Source organism: Equus caballus, chromosome 1 (assembly GCF_041296265.1).
Source record: "Equus caballus isolate H_3958 breed thoroughbred chromosome 1, TB-T2T, whole genome shotgun sequence".
NCBI lineage: Eukaryota > Metazoa > Chordata > Mammalia > Perissodactyla > Equidae > Equus > Equus caballus.
In genome coordinates, this window is record NC_091684.1 from 99,433,811 (window position 1) to 99,459,029 (window position 25,219).

The 25,219-nt window shown below is 42.7% G+C and overlaps 1 protein-coding gene across 14 annotated transcripts in view; it reads right to left on the reverse strand.

Moving 5' to 3' along the window:
- NRG3 (neuregulin 3) overlaps nucleotides 1-25,219 on the reverse strand; it is a 1,011,269-nt gene that overhangs the window by 975,838 nt on the left and 10,212 nt on the right. The window lies entirely within an intron of this gene.

Consider the following 25,219-nt stretch of genomic DNA (forward strand, 5'->3'; position numbering starts at 1 on the left):
TTACACAACAGATTTATCTGACTTCAACGGCCAGGCTCTTTACACCACATTCTATTGCCTTTAGAACGTTGCCCATGGAAAGACAGTCACAGTATATCAAGTTAAATAAACCTGAGCTGGAAGGCACCCAAGTGATTTGATCCCTGTGAAACTTTTATCTTGTCATCCCATCCCTTCCGTGCGTCAGCCCCACGGTTCTCTCAGGTGTAGGAGTGAGCTGAGCTCTCCCCGCCAGGAAGACCTCCCCACCTGTTATCATCTCCACCTGCCATGTCTTTCTCCCCATTCTTAGCAGGACTGTACATCCCAATCTTAATAGCACCATAAATGTCACTCTTTGGAAAGCACTTCCCTGGTCATCCATTCCAGCCCATTCTCTCTGAGAGTACTCGGCTTCCCCTGCCCCTTCAAAACGTGAATGAAGTTGGTTTCAGAGCAGCCACTACAAAATAACATTCTATAGGTAAAAACACACTAGTATGCTAGTATGCATCCAAACAGACTCACATATACATACACCCCATCCAAAGCCTGGAATAGAACACAGAAAGCAAAAGCAAAAATAAGAAAAGTCAAATTTAAAAAAAAAAGACTATCTGGAAAGCATTATCATGAGATTTTAACAACAATTTTTTTTTTCTGGTGAATAACATTTTGGAGATCTATGTTTCTGCTTGCCTGCCCTTTCTAATCTTCGGTAATTAACACGGATCACTCTCATAGTACATTTCAAAAGCATAACAGCAACTCTAAACTACGCAATAACAATCCTTTTTTTGTTTTTTTGCAAGAAAACACTTTTCACATGAGCAGATGCTGCTCTTGTTTAGGTCCCCTCTATATTAGGTATCCAAAGTCAAGGCAAGTCATTCAGGGATTGACCGTGTTGCCTTTGTTCTTTACAGAATCCTTTTCAGGGGACGGGAGGGTTGGAAGGGGAAGAAATGCTTTTAACAATAATGGCAGTAACAACTAGCAGATGAGGAAGAAAAGTCCTACCTAATAGTCTTATACAAACAAATTAAGCCTGTGCTAGGGCAGGAAGACACAAGCAAAGCAACACCCCAATCAAAGCAGCAAATGAGACTCTGCCACGCCCAGCTTCCCCCAGCCCCCAACCCACAAAACAGTGACTGTCCGTGGAGAGGGCATTTCCAGGGCAGCTGTAAAACCTCTCTCAGGCAATAGCTGAGGAAAGAGGAAAGCATCCTCGGAGATGGGGATTCCTGAGGGATGGCGGGCGGGGCAGGAAGAACAACTGTTGAACTCCCAGGATTTGCACAGTAGCTGCCTTTTAATCTGTGTTGGTGCTTTACCTGAAAAAATCCCATTTTTAAAATCCATTACTAGCTCAAAAATAAATGAATTCTCCAGTTGGATAATTGGGACAATTTGCAAATATTTGGTCAAATGCCAAAATACCTCTGGGGACCCTGCTGCTACAGACATGGCAGTAGGGCTCACAAAAGATGCATTTGGCATGAATCAAAATGATGGAAAAGAAATGGCTATCATAACACTGGCAACCAAATAAAAAGGACTTTTTTGTAATGTGCTGGCACAAATTTTCATTTATTCTAAGGATAAATTCCACAGAGTAACTTGGCTTCACTTGAAGGAGAAATTTCAGGGAAAAAAACATAACTCCTCTTAAGAGTTTATCAAAATAATTGTGTTCACCAGCTCTCATTTCCCAGAGAACTGAGCTGGGTGGCATTCATGCCAACAGAGTGGTGTAGCTCAGTGTCACCCAGGGCTGGAGGACGAACGCTCCTCAGGAAACACTGGAGATTGGAATTTTGGTCTCAGAATTTTTATCACTAAGCAAAAAATATACAAAGTGGAATATTTTGTGGTTTTCTATAGATTACGTTTAATATATGTTGCTTAATTTAGGTTATAAATCCGCGTTGACACAATTTTCTGAAGTGCTCTGACTCTGAACATTACAAAGTACTCAGCCTTGAAGGACCGTTTCATGTTTCCACTGTCAAACAGAGGTGTGACTTTGCCTCCTTTTCCAAACACCTTCTTGCCTCGAGTGGTTTTCTCCCTGCCCTTCACAGCAAGCTAGAACTGGGGAACAGAAAAAGGGTATCGCACTTGCTGTCTGGCTGGTGAACAGTAAGAGAAGCTGATTATGGAGTGGGAAAGAGTGGGTGACTCACAGGTTATCACCAGCCAGAACCATCAAATGTCCTCCTGTAGGATTCTAGAGTGAGTTTCAACACGAAAAACGCTAATTGAGAAAACTAGGCAAAAAAAGTATTTATTTACTCAACTGAAAAGCAGCTTAGATATTTTGTAAAATTCCAGAAAAGGGCCTTTTCAGTGTGCAACACTGCAAAGACCACTCTTATAATAGACACTTTTGAGCAAGGGGAAGAATAGGTACAATTTTAGGGCAACTGAACAATGCAAAGACAGAACATGTAAAGTTTCTGATACAAACTAAGAGAAAGACAAGAAAATACTAACTTGAAAAGATACATGCACCCCCATGTTCATTGAAGCACTATTTACAATAGCCAAGACATGGAAGCAACCTAAATGTTCATCAATGGATGAAGAATGGATAAGGAAAATGTGGTGTATGTACATACACAACGGAATATTATTCATGCACAAAAAAGAAGAAAATCCTTCCACATTTGCCACAACATGGATAGACCTTGAGGGCATTGAGCTAAGTTCAATAGGTCAGAAAGAGAAAGACAAATACTATATGATCTGATTTATATGTAGAATCTAAAAAAACCAAACAGGGGCTGGCCCCATGGCTGAGTGGTTGAGTTCGCGCGCTCCGCTGCAGGTGGCCCAGTGTTTTGTTGGTTCGAGTCCTGGGCGCGGACATGGTACTGCTCATCGGACCACACTGAGGCAGTGTCCCACATGCCACAACTAGAAGGATCCACAACGTAGAATATACAACTATGTCCTGGGGGGCTTTGGGGAGAGAAATAAAAAAAATAATAAAATCTTAAAAAAAAAAACTCATAGATACAGAGATCAGACTGGTGGCTGCCAGAGGTGAGAGGCTGGGGGTGTGTAAAATGGGCATAGCAGCTCAAACGGTACCAACATCCAGCTATAAAACAAATAAATCCTGGGGATGTAATGTACAGCATGGTGACCATAGTTAATAATACTGTATCCTAGACTTCAAAGTTCCTAAGGCAGTAGATTTAAAAGTTCTCATCACAAAAGTGGAGGAAGATGGGCATGGATGTTAGCTCAGGGCCAGTCTTCCTCAGCAAAAAGAGGAGGATTGGCAGTAGTTATCTCAGGGCTAATCTTCTTCAAAAACAAAAGTTCTCATCGCAAGAAAAAAACACGTGTAATTGTGTGGTGACGGATGTTAACTAGACTTATTGCGGAGATCATTTTGCAATATATACAAATATCAAATTATTATGTTGTGTACTTGAAGCGAATATGTCAATTATATCTCAACAAAAAGGAACTAAGAGAAAGAGAAGATGATCCCAAACATGGAATACAAAAGCATCATGTATATTTTCTTTAAAGGAATTATTATCTTTTTCCTATATTGATAGAAAGTTATGTGCCTTATATTTAAATGTCATTGCTCCCTAAGAAGCTGAAATTGCTTTGTCAACATAAACTTTGCCCCTATTCCTAGAGACAGAAGCACCTGCATTGGTCTCATGTGGATACGACCAACTTCTCCCTCCCCTCCCTTCTCACAGAGCCTTTAAGCCATTGCCAATAGGCCATTCTTTGTTACTCTGTAGTAACTCCTGTGCCAAGAACTGCTCACAGGTTTGCAGCCAAATTTGGATCAATGCGCAATAAGCATTTTTGCTCCATCTCAGTGCATATCCTGTGAGTTGGAAGCCCAGACTAAACAGCGCAAATGGAGCAAGTAAAACCCCCTCCAGTTTCTGGATATGCTGGAGCCAGAGCCTTGTTCTCTGCACGCAGGAGAACCTGCAGTGTGAGTCTGTGTGGGAGTGACCTAAGGTAACAGCCCATGCATCCCGAGATGCAGTCAAGTGAATGGTGGAGACATGGTGGATGTCAGTGGAGACATGTAGATCTCAGGAGGCATTCCTTTAGGGCATGGTCACCATTGCTTGTAATTCTCTCTCACTTATTTTAAGTCTATTCATCTTTTTCAATTCCCCCTCTCCCAAAATTTCTAGGACTGGGAAACATTCTTTAAGCACTCATGGTTGAAAACAACTGTGCTGATCACCCCTGAGTGGCCACAGCATCCCTTTTCTATGCCAGTGTTCTGGAAATTGCCTCATCTTAAGGCAGAGGGAAGGCTTCGAGAAAGTCTATAAGGAACCAGACTGTCATGGGACAGTGCTAGGGGATACTTGTTTACAGGGAAGCAACTCAAAAAGCTATCATGCCTGACTTTCAGTGGTCCTCTTGCCTTAGCACTAACCCCACATCATCACCACCACCACCACAACCTCACCACATCGCCACCGTGACCATCATCACTGTCCTCCCATCCCCACTAGTACCACCACCATTACCACGACCCATGTGCTGGCTTGAATAATGTCCCCCCCAAAACTTCACATCCAACTGGAAGCGGGAATGTGACCTTATTTGGAAATAGGGTCTTTGCTGATGTAGTCAAGAGAAGAGTGGGCCCTAAACCTAATCTGCCTGGTGTCCTTATTAAAGAGGGAAATTTGGACGCAGAAACACAGACACACAGGGAGAAGGCCATCTGAAGAAGGAGGCAGAGTTGGAGGAGTGAATCTACAAGCTAAGGAATGCCAAGGATCGCTGGCACCCACCAGAAGCTAGAAGAGGCATGAAAGGGTTGTTCTCCAGAGTCTTCAGAGGGAGCACAGACCTGCCAAGACCTTGACTTCAGACATCTAGCCTCCAGCACTTGAGAGAATAGATTCCCATTGTTTTAAGCAACCCAGTTTGTGGCACTTGAGTACGGCAGGCCTAGGAAACTAGCACAACTCCCAACACCTCCACCAACCCCATACTCCCACCACCAGCACCACCTCCCTCCTCATCGCCACTACTAGGAAAACCTTATGAAAAGGCTCAGACAACTTGCCTTCAGGCCAACACTGGGACTTCATTTTAGTGGTCAGTAGCTGACCACAGGATGAACTTAAGTGTCCTAACCATGAGTGGTCTGACCCTTGCTTCTGGGATTACAGATTTAGTATCTCCTTTTTTATCCCCAAACTTCAAGTTTGAGCTTGACATGCCCCCTTTTTCCCAGTCCCACACAAAGAAGAACAAAGATGGTTTGACATGGAAGAGACATCAAAGATTACTCATTTTAACCCCATAATCAGATAGTACTGTGGACTACGATCTCTAGAAGGTGACACGCCTCCTATAAAGTCAGTGAATCAGCTTCTAGCAGAATCAGACCCAGGACTCAGAGTTCCCGACTCATTCAATCAACTCTACAAGACTGCTTGCCACAAAAGTGTGTGAAGTATTTTTTAATAGCTACTATTAAATATCAGGAAGCTATGTATATAAATATGAACATCCCCCACCCTACTACCAACTCATTGGCTCATTTAAGTCTCATTTAGCCTTACCAGAAAAATGTGCAGACCGAGATAAAATTACTTAAGTGTTCGCTATGATATCAGTGGTGGTATCCCATGATGACATTTAAGAAAGATGTTTTCTAATATTAGCAATACATAACTGAAAGCATTTTCACCACTAAAGGGGATATACTAATATTAATTCTATGTAAATCTATAAAATAGAAATAACCTGGAGGTCTTCTCAAAGACCTATATCTGAGGTAGCACTCTTATCAAGCAATCAGGAAGAAACTTTGGAATCAGGAGGGCAGCAGTATGTAATGAAGATTATCTACATCATGCATCGAAGCATCAACAAATTAAAGAGGGCCTCTGTGTTCCAAAGCATCTGGTAAAGACAAAAAATAATGCTAAACACAATTAGGCATATTGATTCTTTTATTCTTTGAAAGTCATCTCATTACACTAGCTTTCAAATCAGAGTGCCTTGAAACGCAATCTCTAATAGTGAAATGACACTTTTCTAATCCCCAACTTCTGAAAGCTTTGGAAGAAAGGTATTGAGGAGTTTGGAAATTTGATGTACAAACTGAGAGGCCACACTATCAAAACAACGACAAAAAAGAACTGTGAAGATTAGTTCCCCAAAGCAAGATGAAATTCTCTACAATCCAGCCTCACAGCTACAGTCAAAAACAATTAATCTACACAGTTATGCAGTTAATCTGAATACTCTCAGCTAAAAATATTAAAAAATCATAGTTTCCTTAACATCAGTTCCTTTAGAGAGAGTTTTATTAGAAATCTCCTTTTTTTCCTTTTACCAAGTTGCTACTCAGTGTCATAACATAATTAAGATAGTACTTTCATTTTTGAAAATGATTATATGAATGAACTAAGAAAAACACATATATATTTTAAAAATGTAAGCAATCAGTAAGGTATGTACTGTTATTATTTCCTAAGACTTTGAATTACTAAGCATTCATAACCTGAAATTCCCATCATCATCCACTATTTCAGTCTCCACCAGAGAAGTCGCCACAACATACAGTGATGAATTATTTTTCTCTCTTAAAGCAGTAAAAATAGAGCTTCGAGCTTCTAATTAGCATGTACGTTTGGAAGCCACTATATTTTCTTTTAAGTGGCGGATGCAGGTACTCTATAATTCTTAGAAGAAGCAATAAGAATTCTAAAACCAAATCTTTTGCTTGTTTTGTTTAAATTTTTTATCTTTTTCCTAAATAATTCATTTCCTCCCAAAAAATAGGTCAAGTGTAACACAGGTAGTAAATGAAAGCTGGAAAATTCTTCAAAAGGCGCTACTTTTCCTAGGAACACATATCCCATTGGAAGTCTAACAGGCATCTCAAATTTAATAGGTCACACACCATTCTCCTGAGTTCCCCAGTGCAAATCTCTGCTCCTCCAGTGGTCGCCTCTTAGTAACACCACCATTCACCTAGTTTGCACAGGTTAAAGAAGACAGACAAAATACTCTCCATTCAGAATTGATTTCTCTTTCCCTAATCCCTCACTCCTGCCTGCTCCATACAAATCTTTATTATAGACACTACTTTTAAAGTATCTTTCACAACAGAACCCCTCATACCCACTCTTCTGCTCTACCCCAGATCATGCCTGTAGCATCTTCTGCCTATACCACTGGGAGAGCTTCTTAAATTTTCTCCTTGCTTCCACTCATGCCCCTCCATCATCTATTTTCTCCATCATCTATTTTCTACACAAGCCAATTACACACCTACTTGGTAGTTTCCAGTTGTCCACCTCTCACAGAAGAACTTCCACGTTCTTGCTGTAACCTAACCCCAGCTAGCTCTCAGACCTCGTGTGCTGCCTTCTGCCCCCACCCCGCTTCACTCCAAGCCAAGTCACTCTGGATGCCATGCTGTTTTTGGACAGGACACACTTTCACGTCAAGATCTTGGCATGTGTTCTTTCCCCTGCCTAAAATATGTGTCTGCAGATATTTTCTTAGCTTTCTCAGAACTTTCTCAAATGCTACTTCCTCAGAGAGCCCTTCTCCAACCACGCTATTTAAGATAGCATTCCCAATAATATCAATTGAATGAAGGATGAGCTCTTCATGGAAATGACAACCATGATTTAAGATGACATGAGAGAACCTGGAAAAGGAACATCTGGCTGCATGTGGTATGGGAGAACAGGGTCTATTTTTTCTTTGAAAAGAAATTTTCTTTTTCAATGAGGATGACGACGATGATGATGATGATGGTGATAACAATAGCAACAGTAGCCAACACTCACTGAAGACAGGGCTGGCACTCTAGGGTGTTTCATGATCCCCAGTTATGGTTGAATATTAAAATGCATTTAATTCTTACAACCACCATTGAGGTAGGTACATTATTGTCCCCTTTTTATAGATTAAGTAACTAAGACACAGAGAATACCAGGAAAAGCTTGCTTACCCCAAACAAGTTAATCCAATCAAGAAGGCCATTTAAAAGAAACACGAATAAACAAAATTATAAAATGCAAGGCTACAGAAATATTTAAAGTCTACTTATGTTTGTACAGGGCTATTTCCTCTAATAAAGGAAAGATGGCCCAAGAGATCTGGAAGACTCTCAAAAGGCAAATTCCAGTTATGGAATCACGAACAATCCTGGTGTAGAACAGAACAGATGCACTCGATGGGCAATCCAGCCACAGCGTAAGGGAAGATTTTTTTAAAGGACATGAAGGAAACATGAAAATTGGGTACAGGGCAACTGCTGATTAGCAGAACTGCCTTTAAGAACAAATAGGAACAATGTATTAATTTCCAGAAAGGCTTGAAAATTGTAATAAAAGTATAAGAGTAACCAAAGGGGCTCCTTATGTTCTACTGAATCTAACAAGGACGTTTTTCTGTCTCCCGCTTGGATTACATGAATTGCAGTAACAGATGTGAAAGAGAATATGTTTTTCAGCTCCGCTCTGATTCCATGTTTTGTGGGGAGGCCAGAAGGAGGTCCAGTAAAAGAGAACTATACACTTCTACCCTCCAAAACTCAGGTCCATGGTTCAAGAAACAGCACATCCAGGTAGCCAGAGGGTTTGCAGAAAAGAACATGTCCCACATACGTGGAGAAATATGGACAATGGGAGAGGTGCCAAAGGAACTCTGAAGATAACTGAATACAGTGTGGTTTGCGATAAGGGGAAGAGGATTGAATCCAAGACCTAGGGAAAAATAAGAGTGATTTATGAGGGCATAAAAAACAGAAACAGTGATCACTTAGGGCCAATGTGGGTTCATAAAGAACAAATCAGCCCAAATGAATGCCTTTTCGTTTTTGGCTAAAATTAGATAATGGTACATGATGCCAAATTCATGAATGATATATAGCTTGGAGGAGAAGCTAATTCACTTCAAGAAAGGGTCTGGAGATCTGGTATTCAGTCCCGGGCTTGAGAATTAAGAGAAACTGACAATAGCTATAGCTATCACTTTTTAAGCACTAACTCTTTGTCAGGCCCTGTGCCCTCGCCCGTACCATCTCCTTTCATCCTCACAACAACCTCCTGAGGCAGGTACGATCTTCTTCTCGATCTTAAAGAGGAGGAAACTTAGGCTGAGAGAAAATGACTTGCCAAAGATGACAGTTATTTCTAAGGTAGGTGGCTTGAGAGTTTGGGATGAAGGAGGGCACTCCTAAAGTGAGCAACCAGGATGACGGGGATGTAAGGACCTGCCTTATGGAAAGAATCTATGGATTCACCCTAGAGAGGAAAAGGCCCAGGAAAATGAGACTGCAGTCTCCATGTGTGTGGAAGCCGGCCAAGTGGAATGGGGAATGGACTCCTCCTTTTGGCTCCAGAGAGTAGATTCAGGTGAACATGGGCAGAAGGCGGACTCTGAATAAGAATGATACAGCCCTTCTAATGATCAGCCCCGTCTGGTGACAGAAGGGACAGTCAAAGGAGACCTTGAGCCCTGTCACCGAAGGAGAGGCTGGGCCGCCATTCCTCTCAGGGCACCATCAAGAGATTCAAACAAGAGATGACGATGAGACCGGAAACCCATCAGATTCCCTCCGAATTCTGAGATTCTGTGAGGATGCACATTTGTGGTATGCCTGAGATATATTCTGAAGCCTCAAAGGGGGACATCTTCATGTATGTCACCGTGGTCATTCGAAGCTCCTTCTTGCTTAACATTCCCAAAGAAGCATCGATAACGGATGCAAATCTTTAGAGTGAGAACCCAGGGCTCTGATGGAATAGCTGAATAATTCTGCGTCCATCTTCAGATTTTAACACGGAAAACACAAAACAGTCGGACGTGTTTGTTTTCTCCCACTCTGCAACATGGCCCTGAAACAACAGTGATTTGCACCGTTTCTTGGGCAAGGCCTTTCAGAGACCGCTAATGAGGCTGCCGGACCCTGGGGGCAGAAGCTCTGCGGATGGGTGCACTCGAGCGTCTGAATTGTGCGAGGCTGACCGCGTGATGGACGGATTCTCAGCATCCTTTATCTTCTAACCAGCATTAAGCACCATCAGCCAAACAAAAATACCAGTGATGGCAATTTGGCTGGATCGGACGTCTCCACGCAACATTTATCTTCCTTGTGGAAGTCCGTGGTGCCGCGCTTATGCCAGCTGATTTAATTCTGTTTCCTTTTCTCACACTAACCCACTGCTGGGGCTTACGTGAGTTAGAGAGAACCCTCATCCATGACTGGTGCCTAATATTTTACGAGAAACACAGCGGGGCTGACGGCTGCCCTGGCATCTCTGGCAGTGATTTTGAGACACAATCACACGACGTGCACCTGCGGGTCAGGTGGTTACTGGGATGGAAGCACACATGCCAGGAGGACGGGGCCACTGAGTCTGTGAGAAAACAAACAAAACGGCAACAATCCGCTTCCTTATGTGCCACAGTACATGCAGGACAAACATCCTTTGAGACATTTTAGAGTCTAAGTGGACAGTCCATGGGAAGTAATGAAACAGAGATCTGTAAATCCCAAACCGGACCCCTCGGATTCCCAGGGAGGAGAACGTAGGCCAGTTACATAGCTACTCTGCTCTCAACGTCCTTTTCAGTGAAAGGGAGATGATAATAGTACCCATCCCACCAGACTGTACAGAGAATTGATGAGATATTCTCTATGACCCATGACAAGTACTTAGGAAATGCTCAATACAGTGTAGTCTGTCCTCATTAAGATGACTTTCACTGGTTTCCTTAGGAAGCTAGAAGGTACCACACTCTGCCTGTCGGCTGCCTCCCTAGCGAGCAGATCTGTAACCTCTTTTCCTCTTCTCCCAATTCTTGTCCATCACTTCAAAAGTATCTTTGCCCCTTTCCTTTATTTAGAAAGGAAATCTTGATTTGGGGGAATTCGGCTTGAGAATCACCCCTGTGATGTGCTTGTCTAAAGAAAAGCGAATGCCAAGATGCCCTCCTGAGCTCCACCACAGAAGCATCATCGAGAAAACACAGGACGTGCAGACACCCTCTCGCGGATTTCCTGAAAGCCTTCTTCGACCGGGAAACCATAATGACACGGGTCAGCACTCCCGCTTCACCTCTGAAAAAAGCCTATCCTGCCTGCAAAGTGGACCTATAAACACATACCTCCTAGAACTCTGTCAGGTGGAACAAATGCATAAGTGAAATGAATGGCCCAGGGCGTGCCCACAGGTCAGCATCGCTCGTGTTCTTTCTGAACAAATCAGGTGATTTTCAGAACAGAGTCACCTTCCTCCATCTCCTGCAAACTCTCCTCATAATTTTAGAGTCGCTTATTTGAGTTTGTCAAAGATCCCATTTAATTTTAAGACATAATAAACTGAAATGTTACTATCCAACGGCGAAGATTTCAGATACAAAAATTATACGCTTTATTAATACAAATGCAATACTTCCTATAAGGAAACGCACGCTGACCACACTTGCTGGAGCTGGCATCGCTTGTGTACTTTACTCTCAATGACGGAGGCTCAGGGGGGAGCCCGGCTGCTCCCACTCACCTCACAGGGAATAGAGACCACAGGCTGGACACAGGCTTAGTCCCGGCCCCAGACCCCATCAGAAAATCCACTGTGATCACGTGACTGCCTAAGGAGACAGTCGACACTATTCTAACACTGCACCCTCCTCACCCCCATCTTCCTTTCCCTTAGGATTTCTTAATCCGGGGGTCCCTACCTCACCAAGGACAAAGAGAGAAAGATACAGTACGGGGATTGTCTTTAAATATCAATAAACACTACACTTTTCATCACAACTTTAAATTTAATCAGTATATACCTTGTGTTCATTATATCACTAATACGTGCTAAAAAATAAACAAAAAGCTTATATAATCCTGGGCAAAAAATCATTCCAGCAAAGACTCTTCTAAAATTTTTTACTTGCAATTATTACTATTTCTAACGGAAAATAAAGCAGTATTTCAGTTATACTTTTGGATAAGTAACAACATATGCCCTGAATGTTTCCACGTTTACACGGCACTTTCTCACATTACCACATTACCCGGGGAATCTAGCTATCACTTGTAACATTTTCACCCAGGGGCAGCAAAATTTGCTCTAAATCAGACATAGAAAACATAAAAACAAATTGCAAGAAAGCCTAATTTTTACTCTAAATTTCTCTATTATCAGAATGTAAATATCTGAAACATTTGACAGAAATTCAGCTAAATGGAATTTTTAGGGACTGTGGCAATCGGTGTCGACTCACTATCGTCGGCGTGGCCAGGAGAAGCCAGGCAGGCGTGCCATCCAAACCTGAGGACACAGCATCTGGTACTTAGTTCTGCAAAGCTATAATTCACCAGGTATGAATATTAAGATTCTCAGACTCTCCTAAGTTCATTTGGCTTGATTTCCAGATTAACTCAGAGCCGTACATTTATGTGAACGTTAAATGAAATTATTTTGCCAAGTTAGCTCAGCATTTATAGGAAGAAAAAGTATGGTAAAAGAAAAAGAATTTGGTGCCATACATGTTTAAACTAGGTAGATGCACAGCTAACCTTTTTTCACTTTTCTACTCGTTTTTGGGAAACAAATGTCAAATTCCACAGGTGATGTTTACTGCAACAAACATTCAACCATCAGAGGCCTATAGACTGACTGGTAGACAGTTTACTCAGTAAGATGCCCAGGGGTGGGCAGCCTCTGATGGCTTTGGCAGCCCCCTGGAGTCATCAAGGACCAGGCCCTTCAGCTCCAGGCGTGTGGTTTCACGGTCCCACAAAGGCTGCAGTAGCTCCAGGCATCACAATCCCATTGAAAGCTAGCAAGTACAGGTCAGAACACAATAGTTCTCTGGGTGGCTTTCCCTCCCGTAATCTGAGTAAGAAATCCTTCTCTGCTGCCTTCAGGACGTTTCCTCGTACCTCTTCTTGGCCAGAATAACACCCACTCTCAAACCAATCACTGGCAAAGAGCACAGAAGTGCCATGGATGGCTTACCCACCCACAGTTCACTGCTCTGCAATGACAGTTTTCACCAAAGACGAGCATATCCATCAGCACAAAGGAAGCTATTTTATATCTATTTTACTATTTTACCCAAACTAAGAAAATGTTCCGCGAAAAACAGTACTTGGAATAAAGTACTAATAATAAATAATAAATAAGCCATAATAAGAAACAGTACTAAAGGAATAAAGTTCACGGTTACGAGTGGAGGCAGCAGGACATCAACACTGAAGACACCCTAACATGCGCAGGGACTAACAGCATGCTTTCCCCCGGGTGACTCCCTTTGACCCTTTAACATCTCTGAGAGCCAGGGGTCCTTATTCCAAATTCAGAGAACCAGGTAATAAAACCCATAATTAATCTCACGCAAAATTAAGAACTTATTGATCAATCTCTTTTAAAACACCATTTCACCCTCTGTTCTTAAAACCCTGGGACAGCTAAACTGCATGAAAATTTAAGGAAATTTAAAATGAGATAAAATGAAATTTAAGTGAAAACTTTCAGAAAATTAAAGTTGCCGACAATCTCATCACTCAAAGAGAGTTGTTTTCTTTTACAATGTTATAGACTTATGACCAATGTTTATTTTCTAAAATATGCATGCATAACTACAGTTACATATGACTTCTAAGCCTGCTTTTCATACTTCACATTGTGGTAAATGTTTTTGCATGCTATGCTTTTGAAGAGATGACGAGTAACACCTACACTGCTGAAAACAGCAAACCTGTGCAAGTTTTTCTGTGATGAACTCCCTCACTTGAAAACCTCTGAACACATTTTCTCTCTTCCACCCTTCCTTCCTCCGTTCCCTCCCTCCCTATTTTCAGAGAGTGTTCTACAAGCTGAATTCCTGGACAAAGTTAAGGACGCATGTTGAAATATTTCACATCCAATGATACTCCCACCCGTTTCACTCTGCCTTTAACAATGCCGGGTATTATAATAAAAATTACAGCCAAATTGTTAGAGACAGCAAGCCTTTGGATTTTCCGTAAATAATTTTGCTCAAACAGTGGACTGAGCCAACCCTGCTGACGGAGATGAGTCTGGGAATCCTCACGGGAGCTCTGCCCTGGGCTGAAGTTTCTCCAGTGCCTGGCTTGTCAGGGAGGAGCTAGTAAAGGGGGAAATCTGCCCTCCCCCTTTTCTCTGACCCTTGCCCTCTTTAGAAGCCCGGTCCTGCTCCCCACTGAGATGGCCAGCCATGCTGAGTGAGCAAAGGGCTGGCTGGCTTTGCTTTCCAGCCTTTGGTGCTGGCAGGGACCGTGTGGTTCTCATCCCCAACCCTACAACGCTTGGCCTTCCATCCCTTCCATCCTTTTCTTCTCCGAAGGATGAAGGTTGTGAGTTTCTGCTGACAGGCTTCCACTTCCCAGTTACAGGGGCCACCTGCCAAAGGGGATTAGCAGGTCATCCCTTCCTTTCTTTAGGTCAAGCTGCCCACAATCCTGGCAACAACTTAGAACCACCAAGGGAACTTTATGAAAACTACTGACATCTGCCACTGCTCTCCCTCCAAACAGAGATTCTCACTCATCTTGGGTGTGGGGCCTGGGCGTGGGTATCCATTTTTTATAGCTCCGTCATGGGATTCAAAATACACCTAGGGTTGAGAACTACTGATATCATCCTGGCCGCACTGCATCTCCCAGAAATCCCTCCGGGGTCACACCATGTGGGTCCTCCCTTCCCAGGCTTTCAGCGCTGACGCAGGAGTCCAAATCCACTCGCCCAGACCACCGCCCTTTGTAACGCTGTTTGCTCCGTCAATGGGCATCTATCCCCCTCCATTCCAGTCTACCCAATTACCTTCTCAAAGCATCCACTTGCACATCTAACAGGAATGGAGAACACAGGGTGCTTAAAACAACTCTACCGTCCTCATTCCCCACCCCCAGATCCTGCTCAGCCCTCTGTCGGCCCCCTCTCAGTTAATGATGCCACCATCCGCCCTCTTACTCAGGACAGAAACCAAGGAGGGAGGCTTGATTCATTCATTCCTGTCTTTTCTTGACAATAAGCCCTCCCTCTTGCCCCCTAGAGCAGATCCAGTCTGACAGCACACCATGCCCACCACCGGTCTCCACTCTCATCTCCACTGCCAGGACCTCATGGCCTCAACACCACAGTGGTCTTCTCACTCGTCTCCTTGTCTCCAGCTGTGGCCCCTCGAGGGCAGCTCCACGAAGCATCCAGACGGACCTTTTTAAAACATAACCAGAACCGTCCCCTACCTAAATCCCCCATGGTTTTCCACGACAGTAAAAATCAATGCCAAATTCCTAAAGGGTCTTACTTTCTGCACCTCTCCCACTTCACTTCCTGCCACTCCTGGGTGCGGTCACTATGCTGAGGCACACTGGCTTTTTTTCTGGCCCTCAAACCCTTGAACTTTATTTTTTTTCTTTCTGATATGCTTCTGACAAAGGTGTTGTCATCCAGGGCTGCTTCTCACATTTGGGACTCAGTTCAACTATCATAAATTCAGACTTTCTATCGTATAATCCCGTTCTGCATTTCTCACTGATAGAAACTCTCATCTCTGGGTTCCTCTATGAATGCTCTGGAGGGTCAACGCTTGAGTCAGCGTCATCCTGATTGCAGCCCCAGCGGTGGCTGCCTGAAACAGCATCTGGCAAACAGCAGGTGCTTAATAAGGAGCTGGAAAATGAAGGATCATGATAAGGGCTGTGTGGAAGAGGAGTCAGGCATGCTGGCTCATGTCACTAACTTACCTGAACAGATTCATTCCCCCTGAAGCCACGATAAACATTTTTTATCACATAATGTTTCAAGACAAACAGAAAAAAACGAAGCGCTAAATTCTCATTCTCTGGAAATTAAATCTACTTCTATGTTTGGATTTTTAAAAAATATTTAGGGGCCAGCCCGGTGGCATAGTGGTTAAGTTTTCATGCCCAGAGTTCAAGGGTCTGGATCTCAGGTGCGGACCTACGCATCGCTCGTGAAACCATGCAGTGGCAGCATCCCACATACAAAATAGAGGAGGATTGGCATACATGTTAGTGCAGCAACAGTCTTCCTCAAGCAGAAAGAGGAAGATTGGCAGCAGATGTTAGCTCAGGGCCAATCTTCCTCACCAAAAAAAAAAACAACTTTATATGGAAAAGAAAATGAGGAGACATAGGAAAACGTCAATGAGATGAATTTTAGCTTTCTCCAGAAATATAGACCCTCTTACTCTATCTCAGCATAGGAAATCTTGCTTAATAGTTTGCAAAATCTACCAAGATATACTTTGGAAGAAATGCTTTGGAAAAGTATTCTTTCCTTAGCACCGAGAATCATTTCTTAAGGACAGTCGACCTGAAGAGAAATGGCATGAGTCAAGAGAGTGAGAATGTGCAACAAAGGGTTCTTCACTCTCCAGAGCACACTCCCTCGTCTGCTTGGGTTTAGTGTGTCAGAAATGGAGACCTCGGGGACTGACACAGAGTCAGTTTCAAACTGAGCATCCACAGTCCAGGGCCATCATACAAAAAGGCACGCTGGCTGAGTCAGCCCTCTGGAAGGCTGAGAAATTCAAGTCCAGATGTCTGGAAACATTTTTCTAGTTAACGCCGTTATGGGGTTTAAATTTTCACAGCATCCGTCTCTTCCTCCTCTCCACAGTGCTCTCCAGCTTGAATATTTTTCAAACCATCAGTTCCTAAGTACAGTCCTAAATAGTTAAGATTAAATTTAGTTCCCCAAAAGAAAACATTCGCTCATGACATCAGCAATGTTCGGCCGCACATGATGGTTTCCAATTGCCCCGATTCTCATATATCCAACATCCCTTGGCTTCCAACGTATAAGCTATCAATCTGCTCCAGACCTTGGTTTATAAGACGGTTTGATATCCACAGACTTCACAGTAGCCTTATGCGCTAAGAAGCAGCCATTATGTCAGCTTTTGAAAACAAGGAAAGTGAGTCTCACGGAGACAGACGCCCTCAAGCTCAGGTCTCCAAGAAGCAGCAAAGCTTGGATTCAATCTAATCTTCCAGGCTTCACATCCACTGCTCTTTCGACGGGACACACACTCACACACGTTGACACACAGATTCTCAATCACATCATTAAGAGCCTAACTGTGATCAAAAGAAAAATAACAACAACTGCACGTGTTCCAATTCTAATTGCTGATTTTCAACCTAATTAGATGCTAATGGCATCAGTTAGAGGAAAACAAAACAAAAAGTTAACATCCACATCAAATGAAATCTAACCAACAGTCCACCAGATTCAATGGGTGGCAGTTCCCTCTGGGCATCCGAGGTTAAGATCCATGAGGGTACCTGGACTAATAATCTGAATATGCGGGTCTATCAACGTGGAAGTGTCATCAGTATTTCTCCATCTGGGATACAACATTTTCAACTTTTTTTTTTTAATGTCCAAAAAACATGACAAGACGGTAGATGCTAACACAACGTGCCTCGAGCTACCAAGCTTAAAGGATGGATTCGTCAACGATGAGGAAAGTCTCAAGAGAGTCAGATTCTTCGCCCAAATCAAATTAATCAATTTCTGGTTTAAGTGTTGGTCAAATGTCAGAGAAGGAGCACCTCAGCCTGAGCAAGCCACGCCGGTAACGGAAGCACCAAGGCTGCCTGCTCCTCACGGAGAAGACTGAGCCAAAGGGAAGCAGACGCCAGAAACGCAGGTTGCTACTGGATGCTGGCCTGGCCTGCTCTTTCTCAGGTGGCTCTATTTTTATAATGCGGCATGTGAAAATCCAGTGTTACTTGGTAATTTCATGCTCACCCACTGCTCGGCTGCCCCTGGAGCTCCCTGAGTTTCCATGGCACTTACTAGTGGGGACAGCAGTGGACACGTTGCTGCTGGAGGCAGCGGCTGCCGCAGGCCCAGCCACAGGCGGTTTACCCTGCTGGTCCCCGGATGCCGACCCTCATCTCCAGCTCACCATCCACACCACGGAGCAGAAGAGCGGAAGCTAAAGGTTACTGACCAGAACACTGAGGATGCCCTGGAGAGGACAGCACGGGAGTGGTGGGGGCAGTCCTCAGGCCTTGTCTATACCCACAGGGAAATTTGTAATTTAAGCCCTCTGGACTTTCAGAAATTATTATTATTGATCTATTGCGTGTGTGTGTTCAGGCCTGCCCTCATTATCAGACTCTTCCTAGCTATATAAGCTTAGGGTAACATTTAACGTCATGCTTTTCCTAATGCCAAATGACCCCAAGATGCTCCAGCCCCTCAGGTCACTTAGTCAAGAACCATTGTAACTTATTCCTCATTTGCTGCCTCCTCGTGACCCTGACCCGCCTGCCATCTGCAACACTGTTTCTGAGGTTAAGGGGAAAAAACTTCGTTACTAAATGACCCTGGGCAGCTTTAGCACGTCCAGGCCTCAGCTCTTCCTTACAGCATCCCGGGCTGCAGTGAAGAACTGGATGACACAGGGGCATCCTGCCAAACGGTGCAAGCTGATAGGAAGAGGCACAAACCCTTCCATTTTAACAGCTACCTAACAATGCTTACTCTTCCTTGTAATCAGAGAAATGTAAGACAGAACACCAATAAAATACTGTCTTAAACCTATCTGGTTTGGGGGGCCAGCCCGGTGGCATAGTGATTAAGTGCACGTGCTCCACTTCGGTGGCCCAGGGTTTAGGGGTTCAGATCCGGAGCACAGACCTACATACCACTCACCAGGCCATGCTGTGGCGATATCCCATATACAAAAAAAATGGAAGAAGAATGGCATGGAGGTTAGCTCACGGACAATCTTCCTCAAGCAAAAAGAGGAAGGTTGGCAACAGATGTTAGCTCAGGGCCAATCTTCGTCACCAAAAGAGACTATCTGGTTGGCAAAGGTTTTTGTCGTGGGTTGGTTGTTTTGTTGTTAATAATATGTACCATGGGGAGGGTTACGGAAAGAATGGGCATCTGTCACTTTAATGGCAAGAATGTGAATTGCATAAATTTTGTGGATGAGAATATAGGAATTCAGCTTTTAAAAATCTAAGTTTTTTTGAAAATACATTGGCCAAAAGTTTTCATTGCAAACTGTGGGTTTTCAGGGCAGAATTTTATGTAATAATGACCACATTCAAACAAACCAAATTTTCAACAAGTGATAGGCTCATTATATTTTAGTATGTCAACATGTCTCAGCATGGAGCCATTAAAGATAGGGATTCAGGTATTTTGACATTGAAATATTTTCACATAAGGTGCAAAAAGATAGCTAAAGGAGTATTAGAGCAAAATTTCATTTTTGCAAAAAGATACATATTCACAGCGAAAAAAAGTGGGCCAATATTCAACAAAAAGAAAACAGTAATTATCACGGGGTGGCAGAACCACAGTTGACTTTTATTTTCCTCCCATTGCTTATATTTTCTAATTTTCTATAGTGAAAATGTCCTGTTTAATAACGAGGAGGAAGGTGCTCCAAAAAAAAATAAAATATTAACTCTGGCCACCTCGCGTTTTAATTAAATGTCACTCTGACTCTGTCACAGAGCTGTGTTCCAATGCAAAGGATGGAACCACATTCTGATATCAGAAACTCCATGCCAACCGACATGCCATTGAAAATAATGTCTTGGAAATACCATTTCCTAGTCCTCTCTTCTTCTTATAATACTGTAGAATTCAGCAACCCGGAATTCTGTTTAATTAAGCAAGAAAGATATTGTGATTATATCTAGAACTGGCTGAATCTATTTATACCTCCAAACAAAATATTTTGTGTGTGCCAGTAATCCCTCTTGGCTCCTGGTTCCTCTATTTTTGGAATCCATTTACTTTCATATATATGTGCTTCGCAATAGCAGACCTACAGCTGCCTACCAAGCTCCACATCTGTCAGAAGAACAACAGGAATTCTCTTGTAAAGTTGTAAGCAAGCAAAATTCACCAGACTTTAGGACGTAATCAAGTCCCACCTACGTCAGCACACTGAAACAAGGGTATTAATAAATGCTGAGCTGCAAGATATGCCACCAAAAGACAGACCCAGAAAACCTTGTGTGTGTGTGTGTGTGTGTGTGTGTGTGTGAGAGAGAGAGAGAGAGAGAGAGGGACAGTGAGAGAGAGAGCGCGAGAGGGAGAGAGGAAAAGGGGTGGGGGGAGAGTCAGCAGAATTAGTAATTCAAAAATTCCACTAAGATTTTAATCTCAAATTTAGAATCTGGCCTCAGGGAATCTGCCACAAGGAGACTCAGGGAATGTCTTGTCCAACAGCCTCATTGACAGAAGGAGTTGAGACTCAGCCACTCAGTAGTCCACCCTGAGGTCTCAAACAACTGAGAGACAGCGCTGGGCCCACATTTCCCAAACCAGGTCCAGTCGCCTCCCCACAGTGCCATAAATATTTTCTCTTTTAAAACCACTCTTCTAATATCTCGTTTCCACTTTACCTTGGATGCAAAGAAAAAGCAAACGTAACGATTAACAAGATTAGGCAAAGGAATATGAACTTCTCGAAGGTAACACTCTTCCAGCCTCTCCCCAGTCTCCATGAAAATCACCTCCTGTTCACCAGATTCTCCCGTTTAATTTACAAAATGGCAGAGCATCAAAGAGGAAGTGGTAGACGAGGCATATGGAGATAAAAAAGCCTGGATAATCTACAGATCTCAGAGTCGTTATGCAGATACCTGGAGTGGGCTGTGTAGCTAATGCCAGATTGCTACCGACGGGAAACCCTAGATTGATGGTCCAGGGTCAGGAAGCTGAGCCACATGGTCCATTCATCAAACAGGCTTCTGGGAAGAGCTTTCCTTCTTTGACTCTCTCTCTCCCCCATGGCACATGGTGACACTCGTCTTCATCAAATGCAAAAATATTTTCGAACATTCAAACAGCCTGATTTTCCTGACACAAAAGCATCTCTATTTTGGGTCCAGAGGTTCAACTGACAGCATAACTGATAACTGAAGATTAAAGTGGACTTCCCAGAAGAGCTGTGAAAAGAAACTGATGGAACAACTAAGGTACTCTTCCCAAAATGCAGCATGTGTAATTTATTTTTACACAGTTCGTTTGGTACCTTGCAGCTGATATCTGGAGGAAAGAAAGCAGTTCTAGTAGGGGGAAACAGATGATTTCATTTGGCCAAGTAATAATGCCTGGAGAAATGTGAGAAAATTCAGTGGGAAACTTCAGCAAACTGTGTGTTTAAAAGTCTGGCTGACCAAAGATCACCCCTCTCTATGGTTTGCTCACAAAGAGACTCTCCTGGATAAAGTATAAAGAGCTCACTGGCCAGGAATTTAATTCAATTTTCACAGTGGGAGGGTAGAACATAAAGACTTTCTGTACCTGGCAATTAAAGTCTTCAAACCCTAACACTCAGACATGTAGGCATTTTATGGCAAACAGGATGAGAACACATATTCCCTGTGAACAGCACTTAGCAACTGTACTAATACATGGCAGAGTACGAGGCAGCTGAGAGTTGCAAATTGGATATATGTTTGGTATGGCTCCATTTTTGTATATTGGGATAAGAGGGAGAAAATGCAAACATCGTCTTGAGTTAATTTTGAAAAAACGTCAAGCATCTCTAAAGCTTTGTTTTGATACAATTATTCTAACGTTTACTCTCTTTTCAACATCTGTGCTCAAACAAATTATTTAAGTTGTGGTATCCTAGCATCACAAAGTCCTCACCACTGGTAATACCATTTTAAAAATTAAGAGTTTTAAAGTATAAATGAATTTTGCAAGTTTCCCCCTTCCCCAGTCCAAATAAATGCCTCACTCTTGCTCCTCACCAACCCAACTCTCTGGAAGACATAACTTCTCCTTGCCATTCTAGAAGGTCATCGTTCAGAAGGCAGGCCCTGCAGACTTCAGGTGCAGAAAGCCAATGAGAAGGGACCAGGCAGGAGGACTGTGCTTTGCCAGCTGCACGTTCTACCGGACCTTTCTTCTCAGGGTTAACATTTTTTGTTATCTAGTCATTTAGAAATAATAGAGCTCTTTAGACTTTTACAAGACTCAGCCATTTGCAGTGCACTGTAGGAAACAGCATTTCATTATTTATCATAAATAACTCAGAGCTGTTCATGATGAAAGATGAGCATCAATGTGGTACCACAGAAGGTCATTTAGAAGCTTACAAAACCAGATGATGACGGGGAAACACAGATTTGACAGCAACTCTGTAAAGACCCCATCTATAGCTTCGCTGCCTTCCTTTCAAAAATTTCTTCTGATCAAGTACACAAAGACCCACACAAATAACTGAAAGCTGTACCTTTATCTAAGTCAAAAAAACAGACAAAGTGAAAATATTCCAAGCAAATAACACTAGTATATGTCAGCTAGCTTATTACAAAGGTTGACATCAGTGAAAATTATCTGATCAGTGAAAAACCGAGAAAGAGAGAGGCAGTTGGCTATTAACGCTTTCACAGGTGCACTTACAAAGCGTTATAGCCCCTCTGTCTGGTGACAAGGAGCAACCAAAGAAGCTAGCCAGACGGATGAATCGGATTCTAACCTGCAGGGTCTTCTTTATGGTCAACAAAGCAGGTAACACAACTAATGATCGCTGTGCGTGTGTAAATGCACGGATGTCATTGTTTTGTGGATGATAGGAGCTCCCTGGCCAGCCTCAGGGTTCCTGAGGTAGCATCGTCTTCCCTCCCTCATTCTTCACGTGATGAATGCAGAGAGGGCGTCAACAGTGCCACTGCCTTCTCAATGCCATGCAGTGTCAGCATTCAATCTCAAAGGTGCTGAGTGGCTTCTGAAAAGAGGACCTCACAGGAGACCACTAGGGTGAGGTGGCAACCAAGTCATAAGGTAGTCTTTGAAAAATCTGAAGGCAGTCACAGGCTAATTTAGGAGGAGCAGCAAAGGCAAGAGTTTCTTGTTATTCTCTTTGTATCTCTACTTGCAAATTTGTAGATATTTGAAAGCTACTATTTTGGGTTAAATCTAGGGCTGTGTTGATGTGACTGGAAAAAACTAAACATCTTAAAACATACCAATTCTGTTGCTTCTTTCAGCACTCTGAAGAGGCACTGGAATGAAGTCAACACTTAAATAGATTCATCACAAGTCAAAGACCATATTTTTAAATGATTTGGGACAAATCAGGCTTGTAGCATCTTTAGAATTTGTTGCTTCTTCCTCCTCCTAAGTCATCCTAGAGATCTTGCATCCTGTGAAAACATCTGATCTTGTGCCAATTCCTCGCACCAACCCTGACTGTGGTTTCCCACAGCAGCCTAGCCGTGTCCTTCCGCCCACTCCCCCCTCTCCTGAATCAGGCCCTGCCCTGAGGAAAGGGTGAAGCTGCCTCATTAATTCCAAGAGAGACCCTCTCTGCCCACCTGGTCAGACTCCTCACCAGCTCCCACATGAGTAGTCACATGCCACTTCCACCTTTGTTACCAACCTTTTACTCCCTTGGCCTCTCTTCATTACTTCTCTGCCTAAACACATTCTCCCTTGGAACTACCTGTGTCCACTCTGATCACTACTTTCTGAAATGGCCTAATCTGCTTTTCAGCTGGACTCATACACCTCAGCACTTAATTATTCTCTCGAACATATGTTCCCGTCTTCTGGACAAAACCATAAATGCAGATGATGAATTATCTTTCTTGTGTATTGTGCACTCAAATGTTTGCAGAGCTGTGATGAAGTCACTCCCAGGACACAAGTAGGGTTTTAAATGTGTAAGATGTGTGAGAAGTGTGGCACCTTATGCTGTACCAGAAACACTCCTGATCTGGGTGGAAGAAAATGTTATGTAATGTAAACACAAGGCATCCACTCAGCAAGGTTTCAACTGAAAAAGAGTATGGGCATCTGCATGGAGCCTCCCTAAGCCAAGATCCTGAGAACAGAGGGAGCTGCTGAGGCCAGGAAGACACTCTTTTTGTGTGTCAGCCTGGGAGGCATGAACAACAAACACTCAGAGACAGGATCCAGTGTCTGTAAATGGAGAAATCCATAAACGCAGACCACCAACCTGGTAACACGAAGGGAAGGCCAAAGGAATACTTTGAAAGATTTCTTTTACATTTTTAAGTTTGTACAGATGTATACAAGAAGTGCACAAATCGTAAGTATACAGCTCCACGAATTTGGACGAACAGAACTCACCCATGTAATTGCACCCAGATCAAGAAGCAGAATATTATCATTCAAATGTTAAATAGCCATTTTCGGCCCAAGCCCTCCCTTCTAAGACCTAGTACTACTAACCAGCCGTTGCATTTTCCTTTCATTTGATCCTTAAAATAGACCAGGTACTTGGTTAGTGCACACACAACTCAGATTTCCATCGGCAATAGCCCTCCCTAGCAATTCCTCTAAAGACTGCCCAACAACTGCAGACCGAAGAGCCATTAAGTAACATAAACTTCCATCCTCTTCATCCTTATGAGGTGGAGGCTAATGGTCCACAGACACTCGGCCTTCAATAAGGCCTTATTTCCCATGAGCCAATGAAACGCCTTTGTATTTCCACACATCTGCATTTCACAGCCGGAAGCCAACTCAGTCAACACTTTAATGCTGACACTACCAATTAAGAAACAAACTCTATGACTAAAACAATCTTCACAGAACCAAGACCAGTAATTGAACTGACTCATGGAGCTTATTCTTGACTTTTTCAAAAGTTTAATAACTTCTACTTAGAGACATAATTCATGACCATTAAATAAAATCAGAAAAAACATAAACCAAAGTACAATAAATTAAAAAGCATTCCTCTTCCATAATCTAGAAACCATCACCATTAACAGTTTGTATACTTCTTCTGAATATACTTACTATACATTAAATCTATCTATTAATCTACTTAGCTTAATACAATTGGCATCTTATATAATTTTCTACCCAAAGTTTTAGATAATTATACAGTAAACATTTTCCAATCTATTTAACACTATTAAGAACACGATATAATGACCTTGTAAATCTATCACATGGTAAAGTAAAATTTATTATTTATTTTATTTTAACCTAAAGCATACAAGCGCACACTCACTAGCCAAATATCTGGCTACAGAATTCAAGCTTTTCACTGAGTAAATTTCTGTTGTCTTTCTTGTGAAAAACCACATCCAAAATGAATACCATAATTTTTCAGTTTCATTTTATTTATTCTGGAAGGAGAACTTAAAGCCACACTGGAAACAATCCAAGCATAGATTTCTTATGGATATCTAAATACATTCTCCCTTAAACTTGCCCACAGCTTCAACAAG